Below are 14163 nucleotides of genomic sequence, written 5' to 3' on the forward strand. Positions count from 1 at the left end.
AATACACATATAATGATCCCCATTTGGTAGATGATGTAATTGAGTTTCAGAGAGGTTAAATTATGTATCCAAGGCCACACAGCAGGATATGAACTCAAGTCTTTTGGCTCCAAATCCAATGTTCTTCATACTATACAATGACACACTGCCTGTCTTCCATGAAGACATTTTCGTTTCTACCATCTTATGGGCATAACCAGGAACTGCAAGATTAAAAGAATCTTCCCCAGAATGCTTAGCACTTATAGGCTAAATTGTTCTTTAGCCAATCACATCATTTCTCCTAATTAGCAAACCAATTTCTCTCAGGTCTGAGAGTCCAAAAGTTGAAACTGAGACTCCAAGTTCTGTTTAAGCTCACTGTTCACACAAAGGGAGATTAAAAAAAAAAAGTATAACAGTAATGTGCCCTAAACTGAATATTTGCGTCAAATCCAGCAGGGGAAAATGGAAGAGCAAGAGAGAGCATTAGCATTTAAGTAGGCTGTTAATGTCTGGAAACCAAAACAGTCACAGAACAGCAATAAAGTACCTCTTCAAATATTGCTGGAGGATGTCCATAAAGAGGATATAATGAAAAGGACTGCCCAAATGTGCAAGGATAATATAGTTAATGTATTACTTCTTTTATTATTTTATCATCTTTCATTAATTGCTGGCTTCATGCCGACAGGACTTGGTTCTACAGAAAGGGCTTTTAGTCAAATGTCCTAAATGAAACTAGCACTTAGAACCTGAGAACAAGGTTGAACCAAGGTTCACTTGACTTCACTAAATCTTGGAAGGGAGGGGAGGAAGGAGGAACGGGGAGGGAATTCTGGATCAGATGATCATAGGTTGAGAATTAGAAGGAAACTTAGAGGTCACTTACTTCAACCCCCTCATTTTACAGGTAAGGAAACAGAGGTTGTAACCTGCCCAAGGTCGTCCAGACAGTAAAGGACAGAGCAAGGATTTGAACCCAGGACCTCTGACTCCAAGTCAGGTACTCCTTTCCACCAGTCTTGTGATAGTGTGATGAGTCCCTAGGACTATTGGAACTAACACCTCAAATTTGGAAACTTGATAATGCAATGAGTAAACTATATAGGAAAAGTCAAAAGTAATAGTTTGCTAGATGTTTGGAGAGAGGAATTACTTTTATCTAAAGGGATCAGAGAAGGATAAGGGATCATCTGAACTAGACCTTGAAGTCAACATGAAGAGACTGGAGTGGGGCACACCCTTTCCAGACAGGAGACATGGCAACGGCAGAGGACAGGACAGGTTTGGGGAATGGTCTGTAGTCCAAGATGGCTGGAGCTGAGACTACAAGAAGGAATACAAAGGCTGAAAAGTTAAATTGAGTCAGAATGCAGAGAGCATTGAGTACTGGACTAAGGAATCTGTACTTGGAGATTTCTCCACTTTGGAAGGCTAATATTGCCAATAGTTCAGATATGCTGAGCCCCATAGTCTCGGCTTCTCATCAGACATCTCACCTACTACCAAACTTAGGCCAATCTCTCCTACTTCCAGAAAACTACTATAGCTCATGAACTGTATGTAGAAATACAGTGGTGAAGATGACAATTAAGATAAGGAAAGCTCTGAGTCTTTAGTGGAACAGAAAAAAAGGAGTCTAAGATGAGAAAGATTCTAGGTAAAAGTTGCCACCAATATAATGGCATTCCTTTGACCCTATGGGAGCTTGAGCAGAGTACAGTGGTTCAGAACCAAGCCATTCCTTGCTCCTGTGGGGTTCCTCATCATGAGCTTAATCTTATCTATTATTCTAGTCCCTTCTTATTTATTCTCATAAAATCATTCTTTGCTTGGTTCAAACTCTTCCCCATAGAACTTGGCTCATGTATAGGTCTTACAACAAAAGGAAAAGAACCTTCAGCTCCAATGCAAGCACTCAGGATAATATCACATTGGACTTCATTTAACTTAAAAAATGCAAAGGGCTCACACACAAGTCCATCAGTAGTCAAGATAGTTTTTCTCTCCCTGGTGAGTGTTGCCTCCCCAAGGGTCTTAAACAGTGCTCACAACCTATACACTACCCTGAAGTCCTCACTCAACTAGGGGAAAGCAGTCAATGAACACCCTTCTGTTCAATGTACACAGTTCATAGCATCAAAGAAAGATGAGACTTTGGCTCTTTCATCTCATGATCCTCTTTCTTGCAGCTCCCCAGCTCCACCTCCCATTTTATATAAGAATCCCTCTATTATTCCAGAACAGTAAGTTCAATTATTCCTCCATTGCACATGAAGCACATGGATTAGCTAGTGAGACTGTCCAGCTAGAAGAAACTTCCCAGTGGAAAGCACTAGATTTGGAGTCAAAGAACCTAGGTTCTAATCCTCACTGTTACTTAGCCCCTGTATAACCTCTGGCAAATCACTTCCTCTCTGTTTTCTCATTTGTAAAATAGGACAGTTGGAGGGGCAGCCAGGTGGTGCAGTGGATAGAGCACCAGCCCTGAAGTCAGGAGGACCTGGTTTCAAATCCGGCCTCAGACCAAACACTTGATACTTACTAGCTGTGTGACCCTGGGCAAGTCACTTAACCTGAATTGCCTAAAAATAAAAAATAAAATAAAATAGGACAGTTGGATTAGATTCTTCCTTCTCTAAACCTATGATCTCATTTAGACACTAGTCTACATGTCAAACTGATCCCTCTCTGTCCAAACTCCTCTGTCTTCTTCTCTGCTCTTTTTTTTTTTAATGCCCAACTACAGAGGCCCATGTCATGGCTATGAATTAACTAGTCATTCTCCAGGCCATATCAGTGGGACAATCCTAGGGCATATATACATATATTCACAGTGCAGATCTAGAAGATGCCTGGGCAAACCCATTTCATCTTTTTGCCCTGATTTTTCTTCCAAACTAGATTGACTTTAAGAAATTTCGAAGTTTTATAATAGCCCCAGGCTTCTCCATCTTTTTAACACCACTAGTCTTCTCAAGACATCGTATGAATGCAAAGCATGGAATACTGAGAGCTCCAAAGAATTAAAATTGAAGATGACCTAGATGGTGATGGAGGGTGGAGGCAAGCTTTGACAGAGGAATTCAGGAGAAGTAGTGTAAAAAAGATCAGAAATATACACTAAAAAAAAAGAAAGAGATGGCCTCATAAGATGGTGAAAGTGATGGATAAACAATATCTTAAGTCAGTCCTGCACAACACACAGCCTTCCTAAGGATTTTGGGCTGCCCGAAAAAAATGAGAACATGAAAGAAAGTCCATGCCCCGCTTAACCCACCTTCCACTATTCACTATCGTGCCCATCACGTTACATGGTGGGTGGGTTGCCACTGCACATTTTCTCCTATTTGTCACGTGACCCATGGCAACCAACCATCATCTATCTGTCTCTAGTGACTAGACTACCTGCAGCCCGAAGAGGTTTAGCCTATTTTAATTTTGGCCCCGACCTACTGCCAAGTTGTCCGGGTCTGCCCTAAGTGTTCCACTGGTATCCTCTCATTGTCAAGAGAAAGCAAGAATGGACCCTCCCCTTGACAATTATGAGTAGGTATTCCAATATTCAAATACTGGCTGTGTACCTCTTAGCAAGTAACTTAACCTCTCAATGCCCTGGGGCAGCTCTCTAAGGTTATAATAAATAGCAGAGAAGGTGCCAAACCCATAATAGCCTGATTACTATAGAATATAGTAAAAGTCTATTTTATTAGAATTTTATATGAATAGAATTTCTATAGGCCTATAGAATAAAATATGAGCTTAATGTACTTATTGAAGGCCCTTTGTGGTGTTGTTATTGTTGAGTCACCTCTGACACTTTGTGGCCCCATTTAGGGCTTTCTTGGCAAAAATCCTGGAGTGGTTTTACATTTCCTTCTCCAGTTCATTTTACAAATAAGGAACTGAGGCAAACAGGGTTAAATGACTTGCCTAGGATCACACAGCTAGTAAGTGTCTGAGGCTAGATTTGAACTCATGAAAGTCTTCCTGGCTCCAGGCCTAGCACTCTATCCACTGAGCCACTTAGCTGCCCCACTGACCTAACCTTCCAATTTTATTTATGACTGTTCCCCTACTTGAACACTTATTCCGGCTAATTATTCTACTCAATGTGTCTCAAACATGACAAACATATAGTTCCTGCCTTCAATGGCATTTACATTCTAGTAGGGAGAAACAATATTTACACAGATAAGTAAATACATGGTAATTTGAGGAGAGAAAGAAAGAAAACCAACACTGGAGAGATCAGGACAGGCCTCTTGGAAGGAGTGGCACCTGAGCTCAGATTTAAAGAAAGCCAAGGATGCCAAGACATGATGAGGAAGGAATGTGTTTGAGTCATTGGAGGATAGTCCAGGTGAATATTTGAAGGCAAGGGGATAGTGTTGAGTTAAGGTAACAGCCAGAAATGCAATTTGGCTGTAACACACAGTCGGTAGCAAAGCTAGAAAATTAGGTAGCTACAGAGGCCTTCCACATTAGGCTGAGGGGCTGCCATTTTAAAAGCAACAGGGAAGCCCTGAAGCTCTTTGAGTAGGGGAATGACTCGGTCAGATATGTGCCTGAGGAAGACTATTTGGGCAGCTATGTAGAAAGTAGAGAGGGGGAGGGCTGGAATCAGATCAGTGCGGCAGCTATGATAGAGCTGCAAGTGGCATGGGGCAAATGGGGGTTTGCCACCAGGGTTTTGCCATGGAGAAGTAGTATGCTTCTAATCTCTTTCCTTTCTCAAATGAGATAATATCTGTAAAAAGTGCCAGGCACACAGTAGGTACTATATAAATGCTTATTCCCTTCCTTTATAGTGGTGCTATCCCCATATTCTCCAACCAGTTGATAATAATTATAATTATAATTATAATAATAACAATAGGTAGCATTTACATAGCACCTCAATGAGCCAGACACTAAACTAAGCAATTTGGAAATAGTGCCTCATTTGATCCTCATAACAGCTCTGAGAGGAAAGTGCTATTAGGATCCCCATTTTACAGTTGATGGAACTGAGGCAAACAGAGGTTAAGTAACTTGCCCAGCATCACACAGCTAGTAAGTGTCTGAAGTGGGCCTTCCTGACTACAGGCAGAGTGGTCCATCCATTTAGCCACCTAGCTGCCCTATCAAACATCCAGAAGCATGAGATGCAATCCAAATCCCTTACTGCAAATCCCAGAGTCCCATCACTGTAGCTTCCATCTCTCAGGGTCCTTCTTCCCAGCTCCCTCTCCCCTCACAACCTAACCCTCACAGGTTGTAGATGGGTAGTTTCTGTGTGATGCTTCTCCTTCTGCCCTCCCTACTACACTCGTGGTTGGGCTGTCCTGCAGGCTGTTATTGAACTCTTTTCCTCTCTCTTCTCTCACCTCCAACTGAATTTATTCCAGGTGCATTTTCTTCTAGTTACAGTTCTGGGATATTATAGCAATCACAGGAAGAGGTGATAAGAGCCAAAGCTAAGTTTTTCGAGGTTGTTTGTCTTTACAATATTATTGTTATTATATAAATTGTTCTCCTGGTTCTGTTCACTTCACTCTGCATTAGTTCATACAAGTCTTCCCAGGTTTCTCTGAAATCATTTAAGAAATTCATCATTTCTTATAATACAACAGTATTCCATCACATTCATGCACTATAAATTGTTCAGCTATTCCCCTATTGCTAGGCATCCCCTCAGATTCCAATTCTGTCCCACCACAAAAAGAGCTGCTATACCTATTTTTGTACAGAGGGGCCCTTTTGTTCTTTCTTCAACCACTTTGGGCTAATGCCATCATTTTGCTGATAAGGAAACTAAAAGCCAGAGAAGTCAAATGATTTGGTCAAAAGCACACAAGGAATCAGTGTTAGAACTGAGGTTTAAATTCAGTTCTTCTGACTTCAAATCCAGTGCTTTTTTTTTTCAAAAAATATTTTATGTATTTCATTAAATGTCTCCCAATTACATATAAAAATTTTAACAATCATTTTTTAAAATTTAGAGTTCCAAATTCTTTCCCTCCCTCTTGCCTCTTCCCCTTCTCTGAGAAGACAAGCAATTTGATTTTGATTATACATGAGGTCACGCAAAACATATCTCCAAATTAGACATGTTGCAAAAGAAAACACAAACAGAATAAAACAATAAAGATAAAGAAATTTTTTAAAAATATGTTTCTATCTATATTCCGAGTTCACCTGTTCTCTCTCTGGAGGTGGAAAGCATTTTTCATCATGAGTCCTTTGGATTGACTTGATCAGAGTAGCTAAGTCTCTCCTAGTTGATCATTCTTACAATATTGCTGTTACTGTGTACAATGTTCTACTGGTTCTGCTCATTCATTTAACATCAGTTCATGTAAATCTTCCTAGGTTTTTCTGAAGCGATACCCTTTATCATTTCTTGTAGCACAGTAGTATTCCATCACAATCATATACCACAATTTGTTCAGCCATTTCCCATTTGATGGCCATCCTCTCAGTTTCCAACTCTTTGCCATCACAAAAAGAGCTGCTGTAAATATTCTTGTACATGTAGGTCCTTTTCCCTTTTCTTTGATCTCTTAGGGATACAGACCTAGTAGTGGTATTGCTGGGTCAAAGGGTATGCACAGTTTTATAGCCCTTTGGGCATAGTTCCAAATTGTTCTCCAGAATGGTTGGACTAGTTCACAACTCCACCAACAATGCATTAGTGTCCTACTTTTTCCACATCCCCTTCAGCATTTGTCATTTTCCTTGTCTGTCATGTTAGCCTATCTGATAGGCACAAGCTGGTCAAATCCAGTGTTCTTCTCCCTGCAACATGCTCTCTCCAGGGTCAGTTCCATAATACACATAGATTCAATTCCCAGCACCTGGTAGATTGTTCTGATTTGTTTTGACCTGTTATCTGTCATCATGGAATTGAACCTCATAGAAACTCTTATGAGGACTGGAGCTGCAGGGACTAAACAGGCAACCAACCCAGAAATCCTAAAGGATAGGGGGTTCTGTAGCTGTTTACATACCTTGTGTTCTTCCCACAAAACATTCCATGCCCTGGCTCTGGACTTGTACTGGCTGTCCCTCGTGCCTAGAATACTTTCCACCTTCGACAGTTCCTAGGTTCCCTGGCTAAGGTTTAACCTAAAGCTCACCTTCTGCGGCAGGTCTTCCTTATTCTCTCTTTGCCCCACTCCCTCCCCTCTAAAATGATCTTCCATCTACCCCATATTTGTCTTGTCTATTTATAGTTTTTTGCACATGGTCTCCGTCATTAGAATAGAGACACCTTGAGAGCAGGGACTGGGTTTTTGCCTCTTTTTTGTATCCCTCATGCTCCGCACAGTGCTTGGCACATAGTACTCCATTAATAAATACTCATTGACTGACTGAAGTGCGTCCTTAGTAAAGAAGGGATATTTGTAGAGTGCTATCAGAAACCTCTCAGGCTCTATAAAATATTGTGTTAGCATCCATTATTCACTTTAGCTAGTCAGAATTAGTATTTGGATGAACACGTTACTCATTTTGTTGAGGTTAATTACTCCTATGACTCGGTCTATATGTGGAGAAAGTACAAAAGGCAATGGAGGGCAAACTCATTAGGGTTTCTGCTAGCCACTTATTTTTTTTTCTACACAGGTATAAATTCCACTCATTCAGATTCAAATTATAAAAACAACTATAGATCTGCCCGTTTTTCAATGAGCAGAGAGAGAGGCAACTGGTATTTCTGAAATGTTTGCTTTGGAAGTGGAAGTAGGGTAAGGAGTAGTGTTAGAACTTTTAACTAACCCTGGTGAACCTGATCACATCCAACCAATGACTTTTGGAATCTGGGAAGAATATGACCAAAGAATCCTGTTAACTCATTGCCAATAAGATCAACAATCACCCATCAGGAGACCCCAGTCCTTAAATTTACTGAAGCCTTCTCCTCTGGGGCTTCTCCTGAGGGTGAGATTGTGTTCCATTTGCAACATCCAAGGTGAGACTGGAGTTCAAGCAGGACTCACCTTAAGAATCTGCCAGGATCTTAGACATGAAGCAAAACTACTTTTAAAGTTGCTTGTTAACTCATGACCCAGAAACCTAAGGGTTGTTGCTTTTTTTTTTTCAAAGATTCAATTTATGAAGTTAGAAACTGGGCCATTCTCATTTGTTTGTAAGAGGTTGATTGCAGACAGTTAATCACTGGGAAGTAAATGGAAAAAATCATTTCTGTTCATTTGCAAATGGAAATCAAATGAGGCTGAGGTTAAATGCATCAGCATTTTCACTTCCAAGTGACAGGTTTTCAGAAAGACAACTGCCCTTGGCCAGCTTGGAGTGCACATGTCCATCCATTTGAATTTGGCGTGCAGACCGTCCCATTTATTTTGGTAAAGCTAAAGACATTCTCATGCTCCCATGATTCCTTCCTGGCCCACGAGACAGGAATATTTGGTTTGGAGGGTCTGAAGCATTTTTCAGATGCTGTGGATTCATGTGCAGAGACAAACAAACATTTACCTCTCTTTATTACTGTGTGCAAACTGCAGAGATCACCTCACTTACTGCGCCTTGAGCAAATTATGCTGAAATCCTTCCAAGAGTTGAAATGATATGTTTATAAATTCTCCTTTTTGAACTGTTGGCCCCAGAAAAAGTTTATTATAATAAAACATTTCAGTGTTTGTCTTTATTTTTTTTTTTAGAAATGTCTTCTATTTACCAAGGAAGGAGAATACCAGCAGTTGGTAATGTAGAATCTACATGCTGGGTTTTATGTCGCCAGAACGAGTATGCATCAAATCCTGAAGTAACAGCCCTTTGTCTTAGAAGTGGAATCAATTTCTCTCAGTGCTATTGGATTCATTATGGTGATTTATGGTTATTTTAATGTACACAGCCTTCTTAAACAACTTAGAGTTGATTGTTCTGGAACTAGACTGCAGGCCAGGCTAACACTCTGGAGGGCTGCCATTGTGCGAGTAAAGTTACCGGTGTCCCTGAAGAGGTAAACAACCTTGGATCCAAGATTTGGGATTATTCTACCAAGGGACAATCACTGAATTCATTGCAATGCATTATTGTAATTCATTGCATTGAATTAAATTGGAAGCATCTTATAATGTGGAGGTGAGACAGCTGTAGTAAGCCTCCTATGGCTCCCAGAACAGAACAACTGTGTATAGATCAACAGAGAAGTAATTTTGCACCTTATCTGTCTTACGCTATCTCTATAAGTCTTAGAGGAGAGGGAGCTCTTTTGGGGAAGAATAAAGGATCTGGAATTGAGAATTCCCACCCAAAAAGACTATGTGAAAGCACACAATAAGCAGATGTGTCATTATTTGTGGACAACCAACCTAGATAAGTTGCCTCATCAAACTTTTTCTCAGCAGCAAGATGGTGGCATTTTTATATTTAATTATCTGGATAACTGCATCAACTCTCTAGTAACTTGGTCTATGAAGGTAGACTAAATGAGGAAACATAATGATAATAATAATAATGATGATGATAGCAACTCAAATTCTCATAACACATTCTACTCTACAAAGCACTTTCTTTATACCAGGACTGGGAGGTAGATAGCTCAAGCAGCTTTAGTACCATTTTAGGCAGGAGGAAATTAAGAGTCACGGAATTTAAGTGATTTGCTGAGGGTCACACAGCTAGTGAAAGTGAGACCAGGGTCTTTTGCTTCTAATGCCATTTCCACAATACCATGAAGCTTCTCAAATTCTTGGGGTCCCTGTTTCCCCACCTTGAGATGAGTTAGTAAATATGATCAGTGAATGGAAGAAAATGTTCAGAAAGGCTTATGAGAGTGCTGAGCTTTCAGGGCTTACTTAGGTAGTACCATGATGTGGTGCCTAATGTATTTTATACAAGATCACAAAATGCCTTAGAGGTGTTTTGTGTTTGTTTTTGGTTTTTGAGCTTGAGTTTGTGTGTGTGTGTGTGTGTGTGTGTGTGTGTGTGTGTTTTGGTTTGGTTTTTTTGGGGGGAGAGGTGTTCAAGTAAAGGAAAGGTGATTATAAAAGAAATCCATTTGTTCAACATGTTTACTGACTACACTGAGAGCCATGAAGAATTGTGTCTACAGAGGTGGTTTCAATAAATTCATTGCCTGGATTATAATCTTTCTCAAGACCCCAACTTCTGTCCTCAAACAAACAGATAGATACATAGATATACTTCCTCAAATATCCTTACTTCCCAGTTCCTCAACATGCCCACAAATTCCCATGACCTACTACATCCATTCCACCTCAGCTACACACAGAGATGATCATATCATCTTTGATCATACCATTTCTCCATAATTGTTCTACTACCATGCCTCATAATTTTGAAATTTCTTTATTTGATCATATCTTTTATCAATACATTTTCTTCCTGAACACCTCCATATCCCTATTTTTCATTCTCACCATGACTACTGTTCCCTCCACACCTCAGTTTTTTCCTGGGACTATATAGCCCCTGTTCTGGCTACACTCTTCTCCCTTCCCTATCTCAATCCTTTGGTGGATTAGTTCAACTCAATGCTACCTCTACACTTGAATCCCTTGCCCCATTTGCGTATTGTAAATCATACCTTACCGAGCCCCAATTTTAGATTACTTTCACCATTCACAGTCTTCTGTCCCAGTTACACGCTACTGAACAGAATTGGAGAAAACCACAAAATCATCTCATATCACTCAGATGTCTTCCCTATGTCTTTCTTCATCCCTCCTTCGTGTCTCATATGAAGAGGTGGCCCTTCTCCTTGCCAAAACAAACCACTGTAATAATAATCCCATTCCATCCCACCGTCTTTCTCAAGTTTTCCTTCTGTAATAATAGGTGGCATAGCGGATTAGAGTGCCAGGCCTGGAGTCAGGAAGACTCATCTTGCTAAGTTCGAATTTGGTCTCAGACACTTACTAGCTGTGTGACCCTGGGCAAGTCACTTAACACTGATTGTCAGCTTCCTCAAGTTGGAGAAGGAAATGGCAAACCACTTCAGTATCTTTGCCAAGAAAACCCCAAAGGGATCATAAAGATTTGGACATGACTGAAAATGACTAAACATTAGCAACAACCTACTGTGATTCCCAGTCTCTCCTTACCGTTAATGTTTCCCTACCTATTGGCTGCTTTCCTCCAGCCTGAAAACATGTTTCCTTCATCCTTAAGCAGTCCTCAAATGATTCAGCCATCCCTGCTAGGAATAATCCTAATATCTCTCCTCTCTTTCATAGCTAAACTATTTGAGAAAGTCATCTACCCTCAGTGTCTCCACACTGAGTCCCTCTGACTCACTTCTAAACTTTCAGCAATCCAGGTTCTGACCTCATCATTCAACTGAAATTGCTCTCCCCAAAGTTGCTGATGCTCTCTTAATTGCCAAACCTAATGCCATTTTCTCAATTCTAATCCTTCTTGATTCTCTACAGCCTTTAACATTTTCAATCACTCTTTTCTCTTACTCTTTCCTCTCTTCATGACACTGTTCCCTCCTGCTCCCTACTGCTTCTCCTACTTCTTCATTCTCATTCCCCATCAGTGTTCTTGACTGGATCTTCATCTAAGTCATGTCCAATAATTGTGTATGGCTGGATCTTCATCTAATACGTGTCCATTAATTATGGCTATCCCATGAAGCTCTGTTCTGGGCCATCTCTCTCTCTAACAAGATTTCGTAATCTGGGGTGCATGAAATAATATTTTAATATGAAATATTTTGATAATGATTTTAATTTAACTGGTTTCCTTTGTAATCATATGTATTTTATCTTATGCATTTAAAAATGTTATTTGGAGAAGGGATCCTTAGGCTTCCCCAGACCAACAAAGGGGTTTGTGATACATAAATGAGTTAAGTACCTCTGCTCTATTCTATCCTGCTCATTGATCTCATCAGTTCCATGGGTTCAATTATTATCTCTATGAAAATGATTCCCACATCTATATATCCAACCCTAACATCTCTCCTCAGCTCCAGTCTAGCACCACCATCTTTTAGACATCTGAAACGGGACTGGATGTCCTGTAGACAGGATGGGACAGTCCTGTAGACACTAACATTTAATGTGTTCAAAAGAAAACTCGTTATCTTTGCCCTTGCCCCTCAATCCCTTTCATCTTCTTAACTTTCCTATTACTGTAGAGGGTACCACCAGCCTCCCAACCACCTAGGCCCTTTATCTGGCTGTCAGTGTTATCCATGACTTCTCCCTCATATTCACTCTATATTTCCAATCTGTTACCGAGGCCTGTTGATTTTACTTTCACAACATCTCTTACATAGCTCTTTCCTCCACTCCAACAACCACCAAGCTAGTTCAGGCCATCATCAACCTCTTACCTTGACTGTTACAGCCGCATTCTGATTGGTCTTCTCACCTCAAGTCTTCCTGCACTCCAATCCATCCTCCACTCAGCTGCCAATTTCTGATTCTCAGAAAACTTACATCACTCTCTCCCCAACCCCTCAATAAACTTCAGTCACTCCCATTACCCCAGGATCAAATAAAAAATGCTCTGTTTGGGAATTTAAAACTCTTTACAAACTGACCTCTTCCTATCTCTTCAGTCTCCTTATACTTCCATTCAATCCACTTCAAATACTCTACAATTCAGTGACATCGGCTGTTTCTCCCATATGAGACTCCATCTCCTAATGATGCCTTTCGTTGGCTGCCCCCTATACTTGGAGTGACCTCCCTCCTTATCTCTCCTCACCTCCAAGGCCCATCTTCCCTGGCTTTCTTCAAGACAACTCAGACCCTACCTTCTGTAATAGACCTTTCCCAGTCTTGATGTATCCCTCCCCCCCTACCAACTGAGATTAACTGTCATTTACATTGTATATCTCCTATATGCACATTTTTTTTTGCATGTTTTCTTTCCCATTAAAACATCAGCTCCTTGAGCCCAAGGACCACATTTTTGCCTTTCTTTGTATACCTAGTGTTTAACACAATTCCTGGCACATTTTTGTTGTTCAATTGTTTTTCAGTCATGTCTGACTCTTCCTGACCCCATTTGGAGTTTTCTTGATAGAGGTACTGGAGTGATTCACCATTCCTTCTCCAGCCCATTTTACAGATGAAGAAACTGAGGCAAACAGGATAAAGTGACTTGCACAGGATCATATAGCTGGTAAGTGTCTGAGACCAGATTTGAACTCAGGAAGTCTTCCTGGCTCCAGGGCAGGCACTCTATTCCCCTAGCTGCCCCCATCCTGGCACACAGTAAGCACTTAATAAATGCTTATTGACTCACTGGTCCTAAAGCAAGGAAAACCTAGGTTCAAGTCCCGCATGTGACTCAGACCATCTTTAAGACCCTGGAAAAGTCACTTAAATTCTCAATGCTCTAGGCAAATCTCTAAGACTATAAATGGCAGAGAAGACAGGTTCAGTTCCTATCCCTTATTTAGCACCTTTTAAGTTTGCCAGGTGGTGAAGACACAAGAAGAAGAAAACATTATTGTTCCCCTTAGGGAACTTACAATGTAGGAGGAAAGAGAAGATAGTAGCTATCTACTCCATAGTGAATCTGTGATCAGGAGAGCATGGGCCCATCGAACAAACGCTTTCACTTTTAGACAACTCTAATTGCTTTGTTTTGTTTTTCACAATAAAGTTTATTGACACTTGGTTTTTGCTTCACAGTCATTTCTGGATATACCACCCCTCCACAATGGAACACTCCCTTAGAACAAGACAAATGTTTAAGTAAAAACAACCCAAAATATGACTGAGTCTGACAATACGTACAACATTCTGTTCTTTTGTATGCCCATATGTTTCATTTTCTGTCCTCTGGAACCATTGCTGGTTTCTTAAATTACTTGTGAGTAAGTTTTCTTTATAGTGGTCTTTTAATTTGCATTTTTGTAATCATGTATACTTTACTTCTCATTCTGCTCTTCTCACTCTATAACAACTCATACAATCTTTCCCCATTTCTGATTTTCTTATAGTCATCATTTCTTTTTTTTTTTTTAAGTGAGGCAGTTGGGATTAAGTGACACAGCTAGTGAGTGTTATGTCTCTGAGGCCGGACTTGAACTCGGGTCCTCCTGACTTTAGGGCCAGTGCTCTATCCTCTGAGCCACCTAGCTGCCCTGTCATCATTTCTTACTACACAATATTCTATTACATTAATATATCAAAGTTGTTCAGCCAATTCTTGTTAAATACATAAATCGTTGTTAAGTAAAAAAAAAAA

General features: G+C 40.3%; 1 long non-coding RNA gene across 1 annotated transcript in view; it reads left to right on the forward strand.

Moving 5' to 3' along the window:
• LOC110223913 (uncharacterized) overlaps nt 1-13590 on the forward strand; it is a 78100-nt gene extending 64510 nt beyond the window's left edge. The window contains exons 3-4 of the long non-coding RNA XR_013485922.1: nt 893-985; nt 8646-13590. This is a non-coding gene — a long non-coding RNA (uncharacterized LOC110223913). The remainder of the gene's footprint in view (nt 1-892; nt 986-8645) is intronic.
• The last annotated feature ends 573 nt before the right edge of the window (nt 13591-14163 follow it).

The sequence above is a fragment of the Phascolarctos cinereus genome, unplaced genomic scaffold (assembly GCF_003287225.1).
Source record: "Phascolarctos cinereus isolate Bilbo 61053 unplaced genomic scaffold, phaCin_HiC Scaffold_1;HRSCAF=81, whole genome shotgun sequence".
Classification (NCBI taxonomy): Eukaryota; Metazoa; Chordata; class Mammalia; order Diprotodontia; family Phascolarctidae; genus Phascolarctos; species Phascolarctos cinereus.